Below are 20580 nucleotides of genomic sequence, written 5' to 3'. Positions count from 1 at the left end.
CCAATGACATGGCTCGGAGCGCTCCCAGCCAGGTCTTGAGGCACTACAGGGATTTGAGAGTGGGCCTTAAGGGGTTGGGGGTACAGGTGGTGTTCTCTTTGATCCTCCCAGTCTCGGGCTGTGGGCTGAGGAGGGAGAGGAGGATCCAGGTAGTTAATCAAAGACGGCGGTGCTGGTGTCATCGGGAAGGCTTTGGCTTCCATGACCACAGCCTGCTCTTTGGAGAGAGAGGCAGCGAGCTGCTGGGAAGAGATGGCCTCCACCTCTTTCCACTGGGGCGGAGGCTCTTCTCAGCCAGGGTGGCTGACGTGCTCCACCGGGCTTTAAACTAAGCCCACTGGGGAACATTCCAGTCACGGCCGGCTGGTTGAGTAGGGGTTAAGGCTCAAGCCCTGCCAGCCAGTCAGGTGACAGGAAGAGGAAGGCCAGGACCCTACAAATGGCAAGTGAAGAAGTCGAGAGGGGCAGCAGGGAGGCGGACTCCCAATGACTATGGTGCTGTGGCTGCAGTCTCTGTTGGAAGACTACGCCATGCCCTGAGCCACCCTCATGATCATCTAAAGTAAGCAGGCATGTTGCCTCTCTTGTTTAATGTTAACACCGGTGGTTTGGGTGAGGCTATTTGTGGAAGAAGGAGGCCTCATTGGGGGCCCACAGCAGTGTGTGGGCCCCAGTGCCAGATCCCAATGCAATATTCGGGAGTGAGCTGACCCTAGCACCAGAGAGGGTGCAGAATTTGGGGGTGAGCTGACCCCAGCATCAGAGAGGGCTCAGTATTTGCCCTGGTATTAGTGTCTATGGTTTCTTCAAAGCTTGTACAGTTTGAGCTATTATAGTATAATGTATATTGATGGCTTTTAAAAATATTGGATGTACATTCCTTCTATCTGAATTTGGTTCTTGAATGATCCAGCTGCTTGAGTAGGTAAGTCAGCTCTTTGCTTGTATTATTTTAAGAGGTGTTAGAATTCTAACTACTTCTTCACAGAGCTGTTGAGTTCATCTCCTATTCCATCTAGTAGAAACTCAGAGAACGGATGGATAGTTGCTTTTCTCTGGACACAAATCTGTGCCCACAACACTGTGATGCGCATTTCTATTCTTCATTCTGCCACTACACTTTTGTACAGTTCTGGAAGATTGTTATTCATTTTTCACAGTAGTGTGCAAATAAGTGTTCTATTTATATTGAAAATCTCTGGTACCAAATGTGGTTTCTAAATCACATTGTCCCACCTTTTGGACATTCAGATAGTACTCAGGCATGTAAAAACAGATAGTTAAGTAGGTAGGTTCTCATTAGAATATCACAATATTTGGTTAAGACTTCCTATGGAGGGGCTCACATTCCCAGTCTCCCAGTAGACTTTGTCATCCAACCTGTCTTGGCTTTGGTCTGCTGTTACATCAAATAACTTCTGCATGTTTTTACTTCAGCAGCCTAAGAAAACATATTTCAACAAATAATTCTTAACCTTTGCCAAACTGTGATCTCGTATTAAAACAAGAACACAGTTTCAGGATCTGCTCCCATCTAATCGGAAAGAAAGTGAAAGTGCTTTTAAGCCTCCTGGGATTAACAGCTTTCAAGATGAGAACACATGTTCTATAGTGGTGACATTGTTAAACTTCTTTTGTTCATACAAGGATGTTTCTTCATCAAGGATATATCAGTGTAGACTTGACTGTAGATAAGCATGTATCTCATGCACATGGGATGGATTTTTTAAATAGCAATTTCCATCTTGACCTTTGTTCCACAGGAGGCTTAAGTCCATAGTTATTATGGGCTACCTCCCTCCTGCAGGAGAACAGAAGCTTTTGATATGCCTTTCCAACAGTTCTCTTAATCCCCAAGGGGATTTCCAAGTTCAAAGTGATACCCTGGCTATAGGGTGACTGAGCATTACAATCAGAGACTGCTCCTACAGGAAATCGTGTTACAAACCAGGAAATATTGACCAGAACAATTTTTTTTCCCCAAATGGAAGAAGTTCTTGATGTGAGCAGTTCAGCAAGGTCTCAATCCAGTCCAAACTGCACTTCCAAAGATACTTGCTTAATTTATTGCATTTCAAACAGGCCAGTACTTTTTTCATGTTCATTTAAATCCATCTCACTAATCTCAATTTGTTGCCTGTCTCTGCAGTCATGGTCAGTATTTTTTCAATCCAATATTACTGAAATATCGTAAGAGCTCCTTCACATTTGTCTGCCTGTCAAAAAATCTATTTTTGTCTGAGTCTTCATTATAGTCCTCTTGAGACTCACTGGCAGTATCTACATATGCGCTTAACTGTAGACTAATTAGCTGCAGAGTAAAGCATCACCGTCTACATATGTGATGCTATTAGGCTGCAGTTACCCAATTAACACTGCCATAAGATAGTACAGTAGGGGACAGTACTATCTTATGGCAGGGTAATTAACTACAATTAAACACATGTGCAGACACTGACTGTAGGTGTAAATTGCATCCAGCCAGCCCAGCCAATAGGGGGCCAGACTCCTGTGGAGAAACCAGACAACAAATGTGCACCAGAATGAACGCACACAGGAAATCTATCAAAGACAAGAATACCCAATTACCTGTGAGGGCACATTTCTCACAAGAAAACCACTCTACAGATGTTTCCTCAGCCTGACACAGGGTATTTATACCAGAACGCTTGCAAACAAGAATTTTTCCAACTATTTGAGTTGATCTAATAAAAGATATCAGGTTTACCCAAAGAACCTTGTCTGCCGTAGACCAACATGGCTACAAACTATACCCCTGTTACATGTGTAGATGCACCCGCTGGGCACATCCAGATGAGCGCACGTGTGCTTTGTGGCACCTCAAAGCCTTTTGAGACTCCACAAAACACACATGGTGCATATCCAAAGGTTCTCTGGACTGATTATTTGCAGCACACAGCCAAAATTAAATTTAAAAAAAGTGGAGTGGTACACATGGCTGCAGCATGCACTGCCTGAAACTGGAGCCTAAATCAGCCAGAGCCGTACTTTGGCTGCCGGCCAGGCTCCAAGCACCTGGATCACTGTTGCTGCAACTCTGGGAAGCCCGCAGGACCCAAGGTAAGGCTGTTGGGGCCAGCCCAGGTGCTGGCCCCCACCTCCTCTACCCCACCCAGGGCAATTTGCCATGTGCGAGACTGCACATGCAGGAGCGTTCCTCAGGGACAAGTAGCAGTGCCACTGTTATTTGTCCCCAGGAAAACACACACGCATGCTTAACTGGACATGCCCACTGAGTCTGCACTTGTGCCCCTGTCAGAATGCTCTGTGCACAACGTCACTGAAAAGGAGCTGCACAGTCACTTAGTTGCTCTTCTTTGGCTGAAAGAATGAAAAGCATCAGGCACTTATGGCTGAACTTCCCCTTCATCCCTCACAGAACATGCCAAAATTACAAGGTCATGCCAAGACGTCACCCAAAATTCACCCCTAAGGTGCTTTCAGAATTTCATCTCAACTGGTCTGTTGATTTACATGTTTTTTTTCCCCAAAAACCACAGTCACAACCAGGAGAAAAAGAAATTTCACACTCCAGATGTATTCAGACAGGCCCAAATCACGCAGACACTGTGACCTCCCTATATCTGGCTACAGTCAATGGATTAATATGTTAAGCTTTGGCCTCTTAAGTAATATCAAATGTTGAATGTTATCAGTGGACTGGTGTATCATTCTTGCCAAACATCACTCTGCAACACCTAAAGGAGCATCCTCCACCAGCTTCACATATATGCCAATATCTGGCATCTGGAAGGGAGTGGCATGGAGTATCTCACTGACCCTTGTTAAACAACACTTTGGGAGTGTCTACACGTGATTACTGTGCATGAATAAACTCAGGAGCTTATTGCTCTGGAGATTTTTTGGTCCCGGGCACGCTGTTTGAATGAGCACCTGGGAGCACAGCACATGGAGCCCAGTCAGAGCAGCCCAGGCTGGCAGAGGACCTGGGGATCAGCCTGCCAGCCCACCAGCCCAGGGCTGCTCTGACCATGCTCCACATGCTGTGGAGTGGCTGGCTGGGGCATGAAGGTGCTTTAGTGTGGAGGCTGCCTGCCAGCTAGCCTCGCCCAGAAGCACCATGTGCCCCAGCCATCCAGGGCAGTGTCTACACATGCATTGCTGGACATGAAAAAACTCTTCAGCAGGGTAGTACTTGTATTTACAATTACTACTCTGATGCAGACTTTATTAGTTTTGTGCACCCTAATAGGGAATGTTGATCCCTCCTATGCCAGAATTGCAAAATGCACCAACATTTTCATGTTGCTTTTCCAGGATTTTGACATGTTTCTTATAGATCGTGTAAAGCTTCCAAAATCCCCCCTTTGTGGTAACTGTTGAAATGTGGACATATTGATGCTAATCACTGCGCTTAGGGCTGCAGTTCTACAAGTAGAGGATGCTGTTATATCCAAAGCTGAAATCCTGATCATCTTTCCTATAGTGAACCACTGATCAAAATAAATACTTCTTATAGCATGGCACAGTTGTAAGACCCTTTGCTAGTGATGACTACAGCACACCAAAATACTGCTGTGCTAACATGTAAAGCAACATTTCATCAGGTACTTTACAAGTTATAGTTAGCATTAGATCTAGCTAGATGTACCTAGATATAGCTAGATCACAGATACTTTGAGCATGAGCTATAGATACATCATCAACTAACTGGAATGGGATCCCTGCCCCGTTATTGAATGGGAAGGGGGATCCAGAGGTACCCGGCCCTTTTCCCATCGTTCACCCCCTTCCTTCCACCTCTTCCTCTCTTACCTTGTGTGTTTGCCGGTACATCCTTTCCCTTGCAGAGGTCCCTTTCCCCTGGTTTCCTTGTTATATGGTTCTGATTCCCCCCCTTCCCTCTCACTTCCTTCCACTTCATCTCCTTGTCTCTTCTACCTGTGCCCCAGAGGTGACCCCAGAGAGAAACTCACAGGAAGGCAGACCTGAAACAAGATGGCCTCCAGGTCCAGGTGCAGGCAGAGCCTGATGACCCATGGAGGGGGATGTAGCGGGGTCACGTGACCCAGAAAACCCAGTATAAGCGGCAGGGGTCTGCTTCCATAATGCCCACTGAAGGACATGGAATATTCAACTTGGTCTATGCTATGCACCAGACCCCCTTACCCTGCCATTGCAAAAACCATGATCACCCTATGGAAACTGCTCATGCAGGAAGGTTATGGCTATGGATTGCTTGCTGATTGAATGAAAATGGTTTTTGATCAAGCTCAGTTCTAAAAGGGTCTGATTTCTATCACCTGAGGTGATTTACCACCATTTTCACCAATCAGCAACACAATTGTTTTTTGAGTACATTTATCAATACAATGCCTAGACTCACAAAGGGAAAAACTGCCTATGTCTTATTAATAGATTTTTGTGGCCAATACCAATACCCGATTTTTAAGGAAGCATATCAGCCAGTACCAATCTGATTTCCGATACCAACATGGCAGTGTGGAGAGCTGCATACAGCTGGTAAGTCTGGTGTGGTGAAAGGGGGAAGGGAAGGGGCGTGAGAGGGCAGATCAAGGCCCCCTGCGGGGTGGGTGGTGTGGGGCTGGGGTTGGAGCAGGGGATGCACAGCTGGAGCAGGGCAGGGCAGGGTGGGCACGGGATGGAGTAGCACCTCGTCCGGGGACCACGGTGGGGAGGACTGCTGTGCACCACTCAGCCAGGAGCCACTGGTCCAGTGGCTTGTCCAGCTCTCGCCTGTTTGTCTGGAGGCTCCATCCACTGCTTCTGCCACTCATCTTGGAGGGCATGGAGGGGGCTCGTGCCCCAGCATCTGTGCAGGGTAGGCTGGGGCCAGGGCTGCACCAAGCTCTTCCCGGTGGGGTGGGGCTGCACTGGGAAGGGGCTACAACAAATTTGTGGCTGCAGCCTCCCCCATAGCCCGTTCCCAGCGCAGCCCCGTCCCACAAGGAAAAGCTTGGTGCAGCTTCAGCCTCAGCTTGCCCTGTGCAGATCCAGGGGCACAAAGTCCCTACCCCCTGCCCTACCGGACAAGTGGCAAGAGCAGCAGCGGGAGCTGCTGCATGAGCAGGCGAGTGCCAGATGAGCTGCTGGACCAGTGGCTCCTGGCCGAGCAGTGCGCAGAGGCGGGAGCCGCACCCCCCAGCCTCCTGGAAAAGCTGCCGCTCCATCCCACACCTGCCCCATCCCACCCTGGCTGGGCAGTCCCTGCCCCAGCCCCAGCCCCAGCCCCACAGCTCCCTCCCTGAGGGTGCCTTGTTCTGCCCCCCAGCGTCCCTTCCCTCCCCTTCTGCCACACTTGACTTACCAGCTGGAGGCAGCTCTCCACGCTGCCGGGCTATCCTCCTTGCCTCCTGTGCTGTGCTGTGGTTGTGCACATGCATAAGCCGTTCATCGGCTAAATTATCGGCCTGATCTGGCCAATTTCCAATATATTAAATTTTCTTTATATCAGTGCTGATACGATATTGGACCAATGTATCAGTGCACCTCTACTTATTAACTCTCTTACTATTGGTTTAACTCTTTTAGTAGTAGTTGTGGAATTTTGACCGAAATAAAGTTCACCAAAGGACTTTTCAAAGTGTGCAGAACTGTTCATTTGCAAACAAAGAAAAATGTAAATTCCTTTTTAAAACCAGCTCCTTCCATTCTCCAAAGACTCCAGAATGCGTTTCACCTAGCAAATGACTTTCTGTCTTGGTGTCTGACCTTGGGGCTTCCCAGACCACATTACCAGTCCACAAGTGGTCCCCTTAAATTTCATGGTGACTTGCAACTAGCAATCCAACCATAATGGTGCCCCAGCCTCCCCATCGTGCAACCACAGAAGTTCCTGTGCTCTCCCTGTCATCCAACCCAATTCCTACTGGGACCCCCCATGGTCACCTATGTCCACACACAATCCATAGTTTTAAGTGACATTGAAACAGTTAAAGCATTTCCTTATTCATCACAGACAAGGTCAATGGGATGGTCCAGGAGCTATACATCAAACACCTGAGGAAGGTGTAAATGCCTGAAGCTATCTCATCCTCTTCCTCTGAGCCTACACTGCTGGTTGACTGGTCCTGCAGGCTTTGACAGCCCTCACCACCAACCAACACAAATTGCTTGCCCAGGGAACAGGAGGGGGGGCACCCCAGGGGGTTCATGCCTCATTCATTATCCTTTCTGGTGTGCTAGATTTCGGGTGAGCCCAGGGTTAAACCAGGCAGTCCCCCCATTGGCATTACACCTCCCCCTTCACACAGATCAACCCAATGAACTGGTGCTGTCTCCTGATCTCTCCCAGGCACACCTGTGTCGAACCAGAAATGACCACACCCCCTGTGACTATTCAGGCCCCCTGCGGGGTGATCCTGCAAGTCTGCACAGGCTTTTGGTGGGAAGCTATCTTCCCTGGGGTTTTCCACTCTCAGCACTCTGCTTTTCTTCCCTTCCTCCCCAATGTTACACATTCATTCATGATCTGCTAATTTAGAGGTCCCTGTGGTCCCCTCCTAACTGCAGGTGATGGGTGGCCAAGCCAGCCTTTCATGTTTCCCTGCAAGCATCCAAAGTCCCTTCACCCAGCAGCCAAAAATGTATTTTGGTCTTTGAATTAGGGGCTCCCCTGGCCACCTCAACAGTTCCCCAAGTCATGGATGGCACAGGTAGGCAGCCCAAGGGGTGCATCCTGCCATGGCTGGCCACCAAACCACTGTCAAGCCTGGTCCTCGGGTCCTTCTTGCCTTCCCTGCTGCTCCCCACCCCACTTTTTGACAGCATGTATTCTAAAGCCACAAAATGAGGTTCTATCCAAGCAGGGCACTCTTGCTACCTAACACACTTTGGGTGTCAGTGGGGTTGCCAGCATTGCTGGGTGATAGGGAAGCTGCCCATGCCAGCGCTGCCCCTGCACCCTTTGCCACCCCTTGGCACCATGCCCATCAGGCTTTCCAACAGGGGTGCACACCAGGAGCATGGCACAATGTCCATCAGCCTTACTGGGGTGCTGGTTTTAGGGTAACCCCACTGGTCACCCAGGCAGTTCTCACATTGCCAGGACAGCTCTCCCCGACATTGAGCACAGTAGAGGACCATGGTACTGTCTTCTCATCTCTCTGGGCAGAACTATCTCAACCCAGCCTGCCCCAGGAATGACCCCACTTCCCGTGCCTATTTGATGCCACAGACCAAGCTACATTTGCCCCCCTCCCTACAAGTCTGCACATGGTTTTAGCGGGAAACCGCCTTCCCTGAGCTTTTCCCCTGGCAGCACCCCACTTTTCTGCACACTGGACACATGACAGTGGGCAGTGTCCAGCACCATACACTTTGTAATGGTCTGAGAATTCAGGGATCCCTGGGTTCCTCTCCCAGCTGCAGGTGAGGGCTAACTAAACCAGCCTTTCACATTTCCCCAAAGCAACTCTCCACCTTTCCCCCCATGGTCCCAAAGTTCCCCCTAGCATGCACCTCGCCTTTCTCTGGACGAGGGTCATTGCTGCAAGCATCCAAAGTCACTTTGCCCAGCAGTCAACAATTTCTTTAAGTCTTCAGAGATGGGGCTCCCGTGGACACCCTAACCGTTCCCCAAGTCATGGATGCCACAGGTAGGTACCCCAAGGGGTGCACTCTGCCCTGGCTGGCCACCAAAACATTGCCACCAAACCATTGCCAAGCCAAGTCTTGGAAGGGAAGGGAAGCTGCCCATGGCAGCACTGGGCCTGCACCCTTTGTCATTTATTGTCACCACATACCCAGCACAACTGCTTAACAACGATGGTCCACCCCAGGGGCTTCACCTCTTCAGCATATTGGAGTGCTAATTTTTCTTTCCACCTTGTACTGAGAAATCAAGCCTATATTCTCAATGTTTGCACAGAGCAAGCAGAGTGCCCCAAAATTAACCTTGATCAGCATCTGGGTTTGGCTTCAAATTTTGCTACTTCTCTGTGCAAAATGTACTGCTTTGCTGGGGGTGACCTTTCCAAGGATAGGTTACTCAGAACTCTGTAAATTTATGCCCTAGAATACTTGGGGATACACTCGTAGAGTAGACATTGCTAAAGGACATGAGAAGACCAAGCAGATACCAGCAAAGATGACTAGAATTGCATGGATAATCCAAGAAATTAAGAGCCTCATGCATGTACTGATGCAACCAGATTTGTGATCAATTTGTGATTCACCAATTTGTGATCAACCCAAAAGTGAACTGGCACATATACTGTGATGTCTCCAGCAGAATGGCAGATGGTGGCCAGAAGAAAAAACCCAGTGCCATGTGAAGGCAAAGTCTCTCCATGCCAAATTCCATAGGAATGTCACCAGGCATGCCCATCAAGCACATAGTCAACTATAAACATAGGCAATGCATGGAGGGGGCCAAGGGAGGCACAACCTCCCCTGAGACTGGCCGCTGCCAAAGCCACCACTCGCTTCTGTGGGTGGTGGCCACTCCCCCCGTGCTTGCTGCTGACACAGCCACTGGTTTCATAGATTTCATAGACATTAGGGCTGGAAGGGACCTCGGGAGATCATCGAGTCCAGCCCCCTGCCCAAAGGGCAGGAAGTCAGCTGGGGTCATAGGATCCCAGCAAGATAAGCATCCAATTTACTCTTGAAGGTGTTCAGTGTAGGTGCTTGAACCACCTCCGCTGGCAGACTGTTCCAGACCTTGCGGGCTCGGACAGTAAAGAAATTCTTCCTTATGTCCAGCCTGAAACGGTCTTGCAGGAGTTTGTGACCATTCGACCTCGTCATCCCTTGGGGCGCTCTGGTGAACAAACGTTCCCCCAGATCCTGGTGGTCACCCCTGATAAACTTATAGGTGACCATCAGATCACCCCTGAGCCTATGCTTTTCCAGGCTAAAGAGTCCCATGTCCCTCAGCCTATCATCGTAAGATCTGTTTTCCTGACCTCTGATCATGTGTGTGGCTCTCCTCTGGACTCTCTCAAGCTTCTCCACATCCTTTTTGAATTGAGAAGCCCAAAACTGGACGCAGTACTCCAGCTGCGGCCTCACCAAGGCCGAGTACAAGGGGAGAATGACGTCCGGGGATTTGCTTGAGACGCATCTATGGATGCAAGCCAGCATTTTGCTCGCTTTACTAGCCGCAGCATCGCATTGCAGGCTCATGTTAATCTTGTGGTCAATGATGACCCCCAAGTCTCTTTCTTCTGTAGTGCTATCCAACATAGCACTGCCGAGCCTATAAGGAAGCTGCAGGTTTTTCCTCCCAAGGTGGAGAACCTTGCATTTTTCGGTGTTAAACACCATCAGGTTCTCATCTGCCCATTTGCTGAGCTTGTCCAGGTCAGCCTGGATCACCCGCCTATCTTCTGGTGTGGATGCTTTGCCCCAAAGTTTGGTGTCATCGATGAACTTGGCCAGTCCACTCCTGACTCCAATGTCCACATCATTAATGAAGATGTTGAACAGTATGGGTCCAAGGACAGAGCCTTGAGGGACCCCACTGGTCACAGGGCACCACGATGAGTGACTGCCATCAATCACAACCCTCTGGGTCCGACTACGGAGCCAATTTCCCAGCCAGCGGATCGTGGTGGAGCCAAGGCCACAACTGGCCAGTTTGGCCAAGAGGTGATCATGGGATACCAGATCAAAAGCTTTTTTGAAGTCAAGATATATGACATCAATCTCTTTTCCCTTGTCCACGTGATAGGTCACCTGGTCGTAGAAGGAAATGAGATTGGTCAAACAAGACCTACCAGCAACAAACCCATGCTGACTATCCCTTAGGATGTTAGCCTGGGCCAGTCCATCAAGGATGGCCTCCTTAATAAACTTTTCTAGGATCTTCCCCAGGATAGAAGTCAGGCTAATGGGCCTGTAGTTAGCCGGATCCACTCTCCTCCCTTTCTTGAAGATCAGCACCACATTGGCCTTCTTCCAGTCTTCGGGCACTACACCAGAGCACCAGGAGTTTTCAAAGATCCGTGCCAGGGGCTGGGCTATGACGCTCACCAGCTCCTTGAGTACCCTGTGGTGCAGATTGTCAGGGCCAGCTGACTTGAAGGTATCCAGCTTCTCAAGATGTTCCTTCACGAGGTCAGCATTTATGGAGGGTAGGGGATCCCCATCACCTGGATCTCCCTGTCCCATAGCAGGCATGGGCATCCCATGGGACTGATAAAAGACTGACGCAAAGTACCTATTTAATAGGTTGGCTTTTTCCTGGGCGTCAGTTGTCAGTTGCGCTATCTGGTTTAGCAGGGGTCCAACGTTGCCCTTGCTTTTCCTCCAGCTCCCCACATATCTGTAAAAGGACTTTTTGTTGTCCTTGATGCTTGAAGCTAGTTGGAGTTCAGTTGCAGCCTTGGCTTTCCTGGTTTGCTCTCTGCAGGACTGGACCAGTGCAGAATAATTCTCCTTGGAGGTGAATCCCATCCTCCATCCTTTGTAGGCTTTCCTTTTTAGCCGCAGGAGGTCCGCTAGGTCCCTGGAGAGCCAGGAGGGCTGCTGTGCCTTCTTGCTGCCTTTCCTCCGTGTTGGAATAGATTTAGCTTGTGCATTGAGGATTGCTTCCTTGAGAAGCAACCACTCTTCTTGAACTCCCATCTCCCTGGGGTCATGGTCCCTAAGGGCCAGACCAACAAGCCTCTTGAGCTTGTCAAAGTCGGCTTTTCTGAAGTCAAGGACTTCTGTGTTGCTGACTGACTTGCCAGCTTTACGGCGGATGGTGAAGATGATCAGCTCGTGGTCACTGTCACCCAGCTTTCCATCGATCACTAGGTTGCCGATTAGGTTGTCCCCCGTAGCCAGTACCAGGTCGAGCAGCGCTTTGGCTCTCGTTGGCCCATAGACTTCTTGAGTCAGGTAGAGGTCATCCATGCACAAGAGAAAGCTTTGCGACCACTCGGATTTTGCTGAGTGGTCTTCCCACGAGATGTCCGGGTAATTGAAGTCACCCATGACAACCAAGGTCCTGGAGCAAGCGGCCTCAGTCAGTTCCCGGGCGAACTCCTGGTCAAGCTCAGGACTTTGAGTGGGAGGTCTGTAGTAGACTCCCACCGTTGTGTCCCCTGTGCCGTATTCCCCACGAATTTTTACCCAGAGCGTCTCTAGCTGTCCATGCTGGTCGCCAACATCAGCTTGCAGGGACATGTAGCTTTCCTTCACATAGAGAGCTACACCCCCTCCCTTTTTGTCAACACGATCCCTCCTGTACAGGGTATAGCCCTCTATACCCGTGGTCCAGTCATGGGTAGAGTCCCACCAGGTCTCCGTTATCCCAGTGACGTCATAATTCTTTGCACTGAGCAGGAGGATGAGCTCCTCCTGCTTGTTACCCAGGCTCCTGGCACTAGTGTACAGACAGGCAAGTGTCCCCTTGGGGGCTCTTGCCTTGCCCACAGATTGTGCCAGGGCTGGGGCAGGGGTGGGCTCCCTTAAGTGCCTTGGTCTGCTGGCTTTGCAAGGGTTGCTCAGTGGGCCAGCAGTGGCAGTAGTCCCCCCATCCCCCAGCGGGCTTAGTTTAAAGCCCGGTGGAGCAGGTCAGCCAGCCTGGCTGAGAAGAGCCTCCTCCCCAGGGGGGAGAGGTGGAGGCCATCTCTTCCCAGCAGCTCGCTGCCTCTCTCGCCAAAGAGCGGGCTGTGGTCATGGAAGCCAAAGCCTTCCCGATGACACCAGCTCCGCAGTCTTTGGTTCACTGCGTGGATCCTCCTCTCCCTCCTCAGCCCATAGCCCGAGACTGGGAGGATCGACAAAAACACCACCTGAGCTCCCAGACCCCTAAGCCCCACTCCCAAATCCCTGTAGTGCCTCATGACCTGGCTGGGGGTGCTCCGAGCCGTGTCTTTGGTGCCCACGTGAATAAGGAGCATGGGGTAGTGGTCTGTGGGCCAGAGGAGCTGCGGGATCCTCTCCGCAATGTCTCGGATGCGGGCCCCTGGGAAGCAGCAGACTTCCCGGGCTAAGGGGTCGGGGCGGCAGATTGCCCCCTCAGTCCCCCGCAGGATGGAGTCTCCCACAACAAACACCTTTCGTTTTGTCTTGGGGAGAGCGGGGGCAGTAGCTGTGGTTGGGCCTGGGTTGCCTGCGGGAGCTGGCAACTGAGCAGGCTCTGCTGGGTCTGCAAGAGGTGCGAACCTGTTCCTAAGCTCCAGCGAGGGAGGGGCCTTGGTGCGGCGGGCCTTAGGGCCCTTGACCACCTTGGTCCATGCCCCTGACTGGGCAGAGCGGGAGGTCCCAAAGTCCTCCTTAGTCCTGGAGGGAGACGGTGCTCTACCCTGTGGCTCCCGGGGGAGAAGGGCCTGGCAGTAGGAGTCTATCTCCTGCTCGCAGTCCCTGATGGCACGCAGTCTCTGGACTGTGGCCTGGAGCTCCTCGAGCTGGCGTGCCAGAGACCCCAGTAGGGAGCAGACCCCGCAAGGGGAGGTGGCCATGCTCCCGGGCCCCAGAGCCTGAAAAAGGGACAGGCAGCCCCCGCAGCCAAGAGCCAGGGACTCCGTCTGCATGGAGCCCAGAACCATGGGCTCCGTTTGGGTGGCCGTCTCTGAGGTGCCCAAATGTGAGGGCTGCAGAGCCTGAGGGGACCCTCGGGGTGTGGCGCGTGCCCATCCGTGTCATGCCTCTGATAGGCTGGCTACGGCTCGGACCGACTACTCTGGGGGTTTCGCAGGCAGGGTCTCGTGCCCTCCCACGCCCTCTCCTGTAGGGGCCTGGGCAGGGGCTTGACCCGGTCCAGCTCCACGCAGCCGCCTCCTCCCAGAGAACGAGGAGTTAAGCCCTTCCCACCACAAGCCCGCTTACCTCCGGCTGTGCTGGGGGTCTAGCAGAGGGCTCTGCAGCTGCTGAGGGGGTGTCTGGGGGGCTTCGGGGGAGCGGGGGCACAGCGGGCTTCACCCGCGTGTCTCTCACCACTCCAGAGCTTAACTCGCTGCAGGCGGTCCCCACTTGCCACTTGCCACCACCAACAGCACAGACAGTGACTGCGGGTGGTCCCCGCTCACCATCCCTTGTCGCTCCCAACACTGCCGCGGCTGCTTGCGAGCAGTCCCCATTCAGCCTGCCCTCGCCACCATCATCGCTGTAGCTGCCTGTGGGTGGTCTCTGCTCACTGCTTCCACACCCCTGCCGCCAACACTGCTGCCACCACCTGTGGGCAATCGCCATGCCCCCCCAGCCTCTGGGGGAATGCATCATTCATGACTATAAATACACGCATCAACTTATGGAAGCTGTGGCAGTGGGATCCATCCCACTGAAACCCAAAATGCGAATGAAGCCCCTGAATACCCCCACTCACCCCGGAGCATGGGGAGGGAAGGAACAGGGCTTCCTTCAACACAAGTACTCACTGGGTGAAATGCCAGCAGTATGGTTTGGGGAAGCCCCAGAACCATGGCTGGCATGGTTTATTAGCTCATGCCACCTCCAGCTGTGTTGGCATGCAGGTGAACATGTCATAAAGATGTGCCCCATCCCAGCTGGGGATGGGAAAACCCAGAGAAGGAAGCATGGCTTCCAAGAAGCCAGCTCCCACCTAAACTTGCCCCAGAAGGGGATTGCTGAGGAAAGCGGTGGCTTTTCCTCTGCCATGAGGTTCAGAGGAGTCTCTTTACTTACCAGAGTCCGGCGAACAGGAGATGAAGGTTTGCTGGCTGACAAGCAGGATGCCAGGAGGTCTTCACCACCCTGCTGAAGAGAAGAAGACAGCAAAATCTTGAGTCAGTCACAATGGGAGGGGAAGATCCCCCAGGAACCCTTGGATAAGGGTGTCCCTTTCGGCTTGCTTATTTTTGCTGTTTCACCTAAGGGCCCAGTCGACTGAGTTGTAACCAGGCTATTAGGCCATGCCAAAGGCACACCAATTTGTGTGGGCAGGAACACTGAGTGTTCCTAGGACAAATGACCTGAAAAGGACCGATAATATTGGATTGGTCCAAAGATGCGGTGCAAGGGGAGGCAGAGCCCTGAGGAACATCGCTTGGACAAGAGCCTTAGACCAGGGAGCCTCCCTCTTTCTTTACGTTTACATCAAGGTGTGGCAGGAGAAATGAAGGGTGCACACCGTTATTAAGTGGTCACTGAGTCAAGCTGTCAGGTCCTAGAAGTCAGTGGGTGGAAGACTGCTCCTCAAAGTGTAAGCGGTCAACTTTGATTACGCATGATCTCTTACAGATGTGTTGGAATGACAGACATCCACAACCACTAGCACCAGGGCATCCTCTCCACTGGGCAGTTCCACTAGTGCCACAGGTACTGCTGTCAGCGACTTGAGTTTGTATCAGCGGTGCATGCGGTGACACATCCTGTGTGGGCTCCAAGCTCCAGGAGAGAACTGGGATCTCCACTTCCACACAAGGTATGTTCCTGTGGCAGGGCATCCTCTAGGGGTGCTGTGACCTCCCCTAGCGCCCCTACCTACCCGGCCGAATCGGGTCTCGAACGCACCCTCTATCTCGCCTGCCACGTCTTTGATATTAATATGCTCAAGGGAGGCTGCCTTCCTACCCTCTTTGGCATGGTTGCCTCGCTGTACCAGGGCTCTGCCCAATTGCCTGCCTGCGCTCTCACGGGCACCCCCTCGCTTCCCTCGCGGCCCTTCCCCGCACCGGGGCCTGTCTCCCGCGGCTCTCATAGCCCGCACCGGGGCCTCGCCTTTATACCGCCGCCCGCACTGGAGCCTTGCTCGCACTGCTCACGCTCCCCGCCCGCACTGGGGCCTTGCTCGCGCTCCCCGCCCGCACTGGGGCCTTGCTCGCGCAGCTCACGCTCCCTGCCCGCCCTGGGGCCTTCTCACAACAGGGCTTAGGCAGCCTCAGCCTTACCTGGCCCCAGACCCCTTTCCTGGGTCTTACGCCCACTGGGCTTCTCCAAATTGGGGCTCAGGTGGCCTCAGCCTTACCTGGCCCCCCAGACCCCTTTCCCAGGTCTTACGCCTTCACGGACTTCTCCCAATTGGGGCTCAGGTGGCCTCAGACTTACCTGGCCCCCAGACCCCTTTCCTGGGTCCTACGCCCCACTGGGGCTCCTCCCAATAATCACCCACACTGGGGCCAGGGTCAGGACACCCCAAAATGCAGCACCCTCTCCGGTGCTAGGAATCACCCCCCCTACTGCTGGGGAGCTCCTATGAGGCCTCCTCCACCCCTACAGCCTCGCCTGGTCCTCCGGTGTAATCACACCCAAAACAGAAACGCAAAGCCCCTCAGCTATAACATAAAACCTAAGCCAACCTGGCTCTCCTTCGGCCATATCCCTGTCAGGGTCCTTCCTCTTCACCCCGTATAACCATGCCAACACTGCTCAAGCCGTCCAGCTTCCTTACTATGCCCCTGGAGCTCTGCTCACCCTGCTTGCTCCAACAGAGCTCCCACTTCTTAGGCTGCCAGAGGAGAACTGCCTCTGGCCTCGGCCTCGCTGTTTATGAAGGCCAGGCCCTGCCCCCTTCCCGTCAGCTGACACAATCAGTTGCCTTAGCAACCCACTCCTGTGCTGCCCTGGTGACTGGAAACTGAGGCCATATTCCTGTTATCAGTAGCAGACACCCTAGTGCCCTGCTACACACCTCCCCCACTTCAGTTCACGACTCACCGAGCTGAGTCTTCCGCGTTGTCCACATTACAACCGCCCATGCATCTCTCAGGCTCGGGTTCTTGCCCTCCGGTCTTCTCCCCTTACATTGGCAGAGGTTTTGAGGCACCTCCCCTTCACCTTTTACCCAAGGGGCAACATGTGGTATTTCCTGGGATTTGCCCCGCCACAGGCAGTCCCCCCACATTAGCCAACCTTGGTGGATTGCCTTCCTCGACCATTGAGACCCATCCTACCCCCTGGGGGTTTCCTCCTCTGGTTGTTCTCGTTTGTCTCTGCTCCATCCCCACGTCTCTTGGCCTTCTCCTCTGAGCTTGTCGCCTCTCTATAGCCTTTTGGAGATCCTGGATCCTTCCCCAGATCTCCCACTGCCAATCTAGTGCTCTCAGGGCATCCTCTCTCCTCCAAAACTCTAGTTTCCCCCGGCCTGTAGACCCTCCTCGGGGCCCCTTATAGATCTTTACGTAAGCTACCCCTCCTACTTTCTCTTCAATAACATTCCTCAGCGACTGCCATCTGACCTGTCTGGGGAGGTTGTTCACATAGATTTCTAGTCTTTCCTCCTGTTTTAGTTCCCCTTTGGGTACTAGCTTTTTATCCCTTATCTCCTGCCCCTTGGCACTCCTTTTACTGGGTTCTGCTCGCTCCCTTCTTGTCGGGAGTGCCCTAGGTCTTTGTCGTGCCAGGCCCTTGGCCGTTTGCATCTCGCCTAGGCCAATTGCGCCAAATGTTTCACTCCCTGGGGGAACCAGTACATTCTCTCCCACTGCCCCTGCCTTCAACAGTTCTCCTGCCCTCAGTTGTTCCTGGGATGGTATTACACCTCCTCCCTTTTCTTGTTGCAGGAGTAGCTCTCTCAGCTGGCTCATCTCTGTGACATTTTGCCACTGTTCCCACCTCTGGCCCCGTTCTGTCAGCCATGTCAACAGGGCTTCTTTAGACAGGGTCTCTGGTTCTTCCCTCACAGGTCTCTTCTCCACCGGGCTTTCCTTTCCCTTAGTTACGGTCTGCAGCTGAGCCTGTAGTTGCTTGTACTCCTGCTCCCCTGTCTCTTTTTCCCTGTTCAATTCTACCCCCTTGGCCTGGCTATCCGCTAAGCGCATTTCAAGAGATCGCACTCGACGCGCCAACTTATCTCTGTCCTCCTCCACTTTCTGTAATTGGGTGCCTATCTCTTCCTTTTCCTTCGCTAAGGCCTTTAGATCTCCCTCCAGGGACAACCATTGTTTTTCTAGCATTTCATAGTTGGCTTTAAACATCTTAATCTGTTGTACCTCTTGCAAGAGCACCTTATCCAATTCTGCTGCTTGTGCATAACTGTCCTGCAGCCTGTCCTCTCCTAGCCTGGGCTACTTTCAGCTCCCATTCTAGCCGGTCTATTTCATCCTCTAGTTCTTCCCCCTTTGTTCCATGAATTGGCCGGCTCTCTGACCTCCCCTATTCCTTGCTTGCATCATTTTGATCTAGGCCTTACCCCTCCTGGGTCGGCCTCGGTCTTTGTCCTCAAAACACAAAACAGGGTGATTTTAGACCCTGGGCAATGGGTACAATCCCCTTGAACCCAAAATCTATTGAGCCGCAGTCCCACCGCCTGACTACCAAAGTGTCTGTCTACAATTACAAATCACTGCCCTCGGGTCCGTTCTTGCCCCACTTATTCAACGCACGGCCGAGCAGAGTTCCTGGCCATTGCACCAGATGTGGCAGGACGCCCTCTAGGGGTGCCGTGACCTCCCCTAGTGCCCCTACCTACCGGGCCAAATCAGATCTCAAACACACCCTCTATCTCGTCTGCCACGTCGTTGATATTAATATGTTCAAGGGAGGCTGCCTTCCTATCCTTTTTGGCACAGTTGCCTCGCTGTACCAGGGCTCTGCCCAATTGCCCGCCTGTGCTGTCACAGGCGTCCCCTCGCCGCACCAGGGCCTGTCTCCCGTGGCTCTCGTAGCCCGCACCGGGGCCTCGCCCTTATACCGCTGCCCTCCCTGGGCCTGTGCCTGTGCCTCGTGCTCTCGCCCCCAACAGGGGCCTGCGCCTCGCACTTCCCACACTCCCTGCCCACACTGGGGTCTTGCTCACGCTTCCCATGCTGCCCACACTGGGGCCTTCTCACAACGGGGCTCGGGTGGCCTCAGCCTTACTTGGGCCCCCAGACCCCTTTCCCGGGTCTTACGCCCTCACAGGCTTCTCCGAATTGGGGCTCAGGTGGCCTCAGCCTTACCTGGCCCCCAGACCCCTTTCCTGGGTCCTACGCCCCACTGGGGCTCCTCCCGATAATCGCCCACACTGGGGCCAGGGTCAGGACACCCCAAAACACAGCACCCTCTCCGGTGCTAGGAACCGCCCCCACTGCTGGGGAGCTCCTATGAGGCCTCTTCCACCCCTACAGCCTCGCCCAGTCCTCCAGTGTAATCACAACCAAAACAGAAACGCAAAGCCCCTCATCTATAACATAAAACCTAAGCCAACCTGGTTATCCTCCGGCCATATCCCTGTCAGGCTCTCTTCACCCCGTATAACCATGCCAACACTGCTCAAGCCATCCGGCTTCCTTACTATGCCCGTGGAACTTTGCTCGCCCTGCTTGCTCCAACAGAGCTCCCACTTCTTAGGCTGCCAGAGGAGAACTGCCTCTGGCCTCGGCCTCGCTGTTTATGAAGGCCAGGCCCTGCCCCCTTCCAGTCAGCTGACCCAATCAGTTACCTTAGCAACCCGCACCTGTGCTGCCCTGGTGACTGGCAGCTGAGCCCATATTCCTGTTACCAGTAGCAGGCACCCTAGTGCCCTGCTACAGTTCCCTAGCTGTCATCTTTACATTCATGACTTTGGAGGGTGTTGTGTAGGATGCGTTGGGTGGTGGGGGTAAAGTGCCAGGGTGATTTAGGCAGGAGGCTAAAGTGCCACAGGTAAGCTCATTTGTCAAAATTCAGAGCATGCTAACAGGAGCTGTCAGTGTCCTCAGTTTGAGGTTCCACTCTCTCCTTAATTTGAGGTGGCACTCTCGGATCCCCTCAAGGGATGCAGACACTCGCAATGCAGATGTTTGGCAATGATGTGAAAGTTATGTTACACAACACAGCAATAGTTGTACCTTTCAAAGAATGATTATTGTTCACTCACGTCTGTTTGATTTTCCAGTTCTGCTTGCTACCCCACTCCCGAGGACAATTAGGAAGACCAACTGGGCTGCCAATGTCAGAACATGAATCGGATCATTAAGAGCCTGAGCAAATGCACAGAATGGATCAAGAAACTTGTCTGACAAGTTTGCCAGTTTGTGGGATATGTCACTGGGGTGCTTCATGAGATTAAGCAAGAAGCACAAAGAAGGCATACACAAAACTGACAGGATGTACTTCCAGGGGCAAAGGGAGGGACTTCCGGTGGCAAAGGGTAGGGGTTGGGGGGAGTTTCTGGCCACAAGATGGTGACCAGGGGTTGGGGCAACTGTCAAGGGGCGGGGCTACCCATACTGTTCCTTGACAGCTCACCAAAATTCATGAAGTGGCCCTCCAGCTGTTCCTCCTGGGGAAGCTTTGGTCCTTGTGGGGTGGGGACATGAGGCGGGGTGTAGTATAAGTGGGGACTTTCTAAGTTTTCAGTGTTGGTGTGTCTTCTGAGGTACTTAGGGGAATAAACATACTCTAAGTACACTCAATAATTCTGATTATATTCTAATTAAACAAAATTAAAAACTAATTACACTGTAATTAAACTGAATTAACAGCTCTAATTAAAATCCAGTTGAACTCTAATTATAACTCCAGTGAACACATTTGTGATTTTAGACTTGTTTGTCTGGGCAACAAAGTTGGGGACTTTCTAAGTTTTCAGTCCTGGTATGTCTTCTGAGGTACTTAGGGGAAAACTTTTCAGAAGAAATAATAATGTCGATATTCTTGTGAGTGGCAGACAAACATGGAAAGATCATATTTGTCAGGATCTAAAGAGTATTCTACAAATGTTTTTAACAGAGAAGTATGTGCGACTGTATTCGCCTTTACGTTAGGCTTACAAGCTGCTCC

General features: G+C 52.3%; 1 long non-coding RNA gene across 1 annotated transcript; it reads left to right on the top strand.

Annotated features, from left to right (window-relative positions):
• The first annotated feature begins 517 nt into the window (after window positions 1-517).
• LOC149857473 (uncharacterized) lies at window positions 518-19827 on the top strand. Its single transcript, XR_016444189.1, has 3 exons — window positions 518-562; window positions 15139-15322; window positions 19694-19827. It is a non-coding gene; the product is annotated as an uncharacterized LOC149857473 (long non-coding RNA).
• Window positions 19828-20580: the final 753 nt, after the last annotated feature.

The sequence above is a fragment of the Crocodylus siamensis genome, chromosome 9 (assembly GCF_052110815.1).
Source record: "Crocodylus siamensis isolate JL-2025a chromosome 9, ASM5211081v1, whole genome shotgun sequence".
Lineage (NCBI taxonomy): Eukaryota > Metazoa > Chordata > Crocodylia > Crocodylidae > Crocodylus > Crocodylus siamensis.
This window is presented reverse-complemented; position numbering and strand designations above follow the sequence as displayed.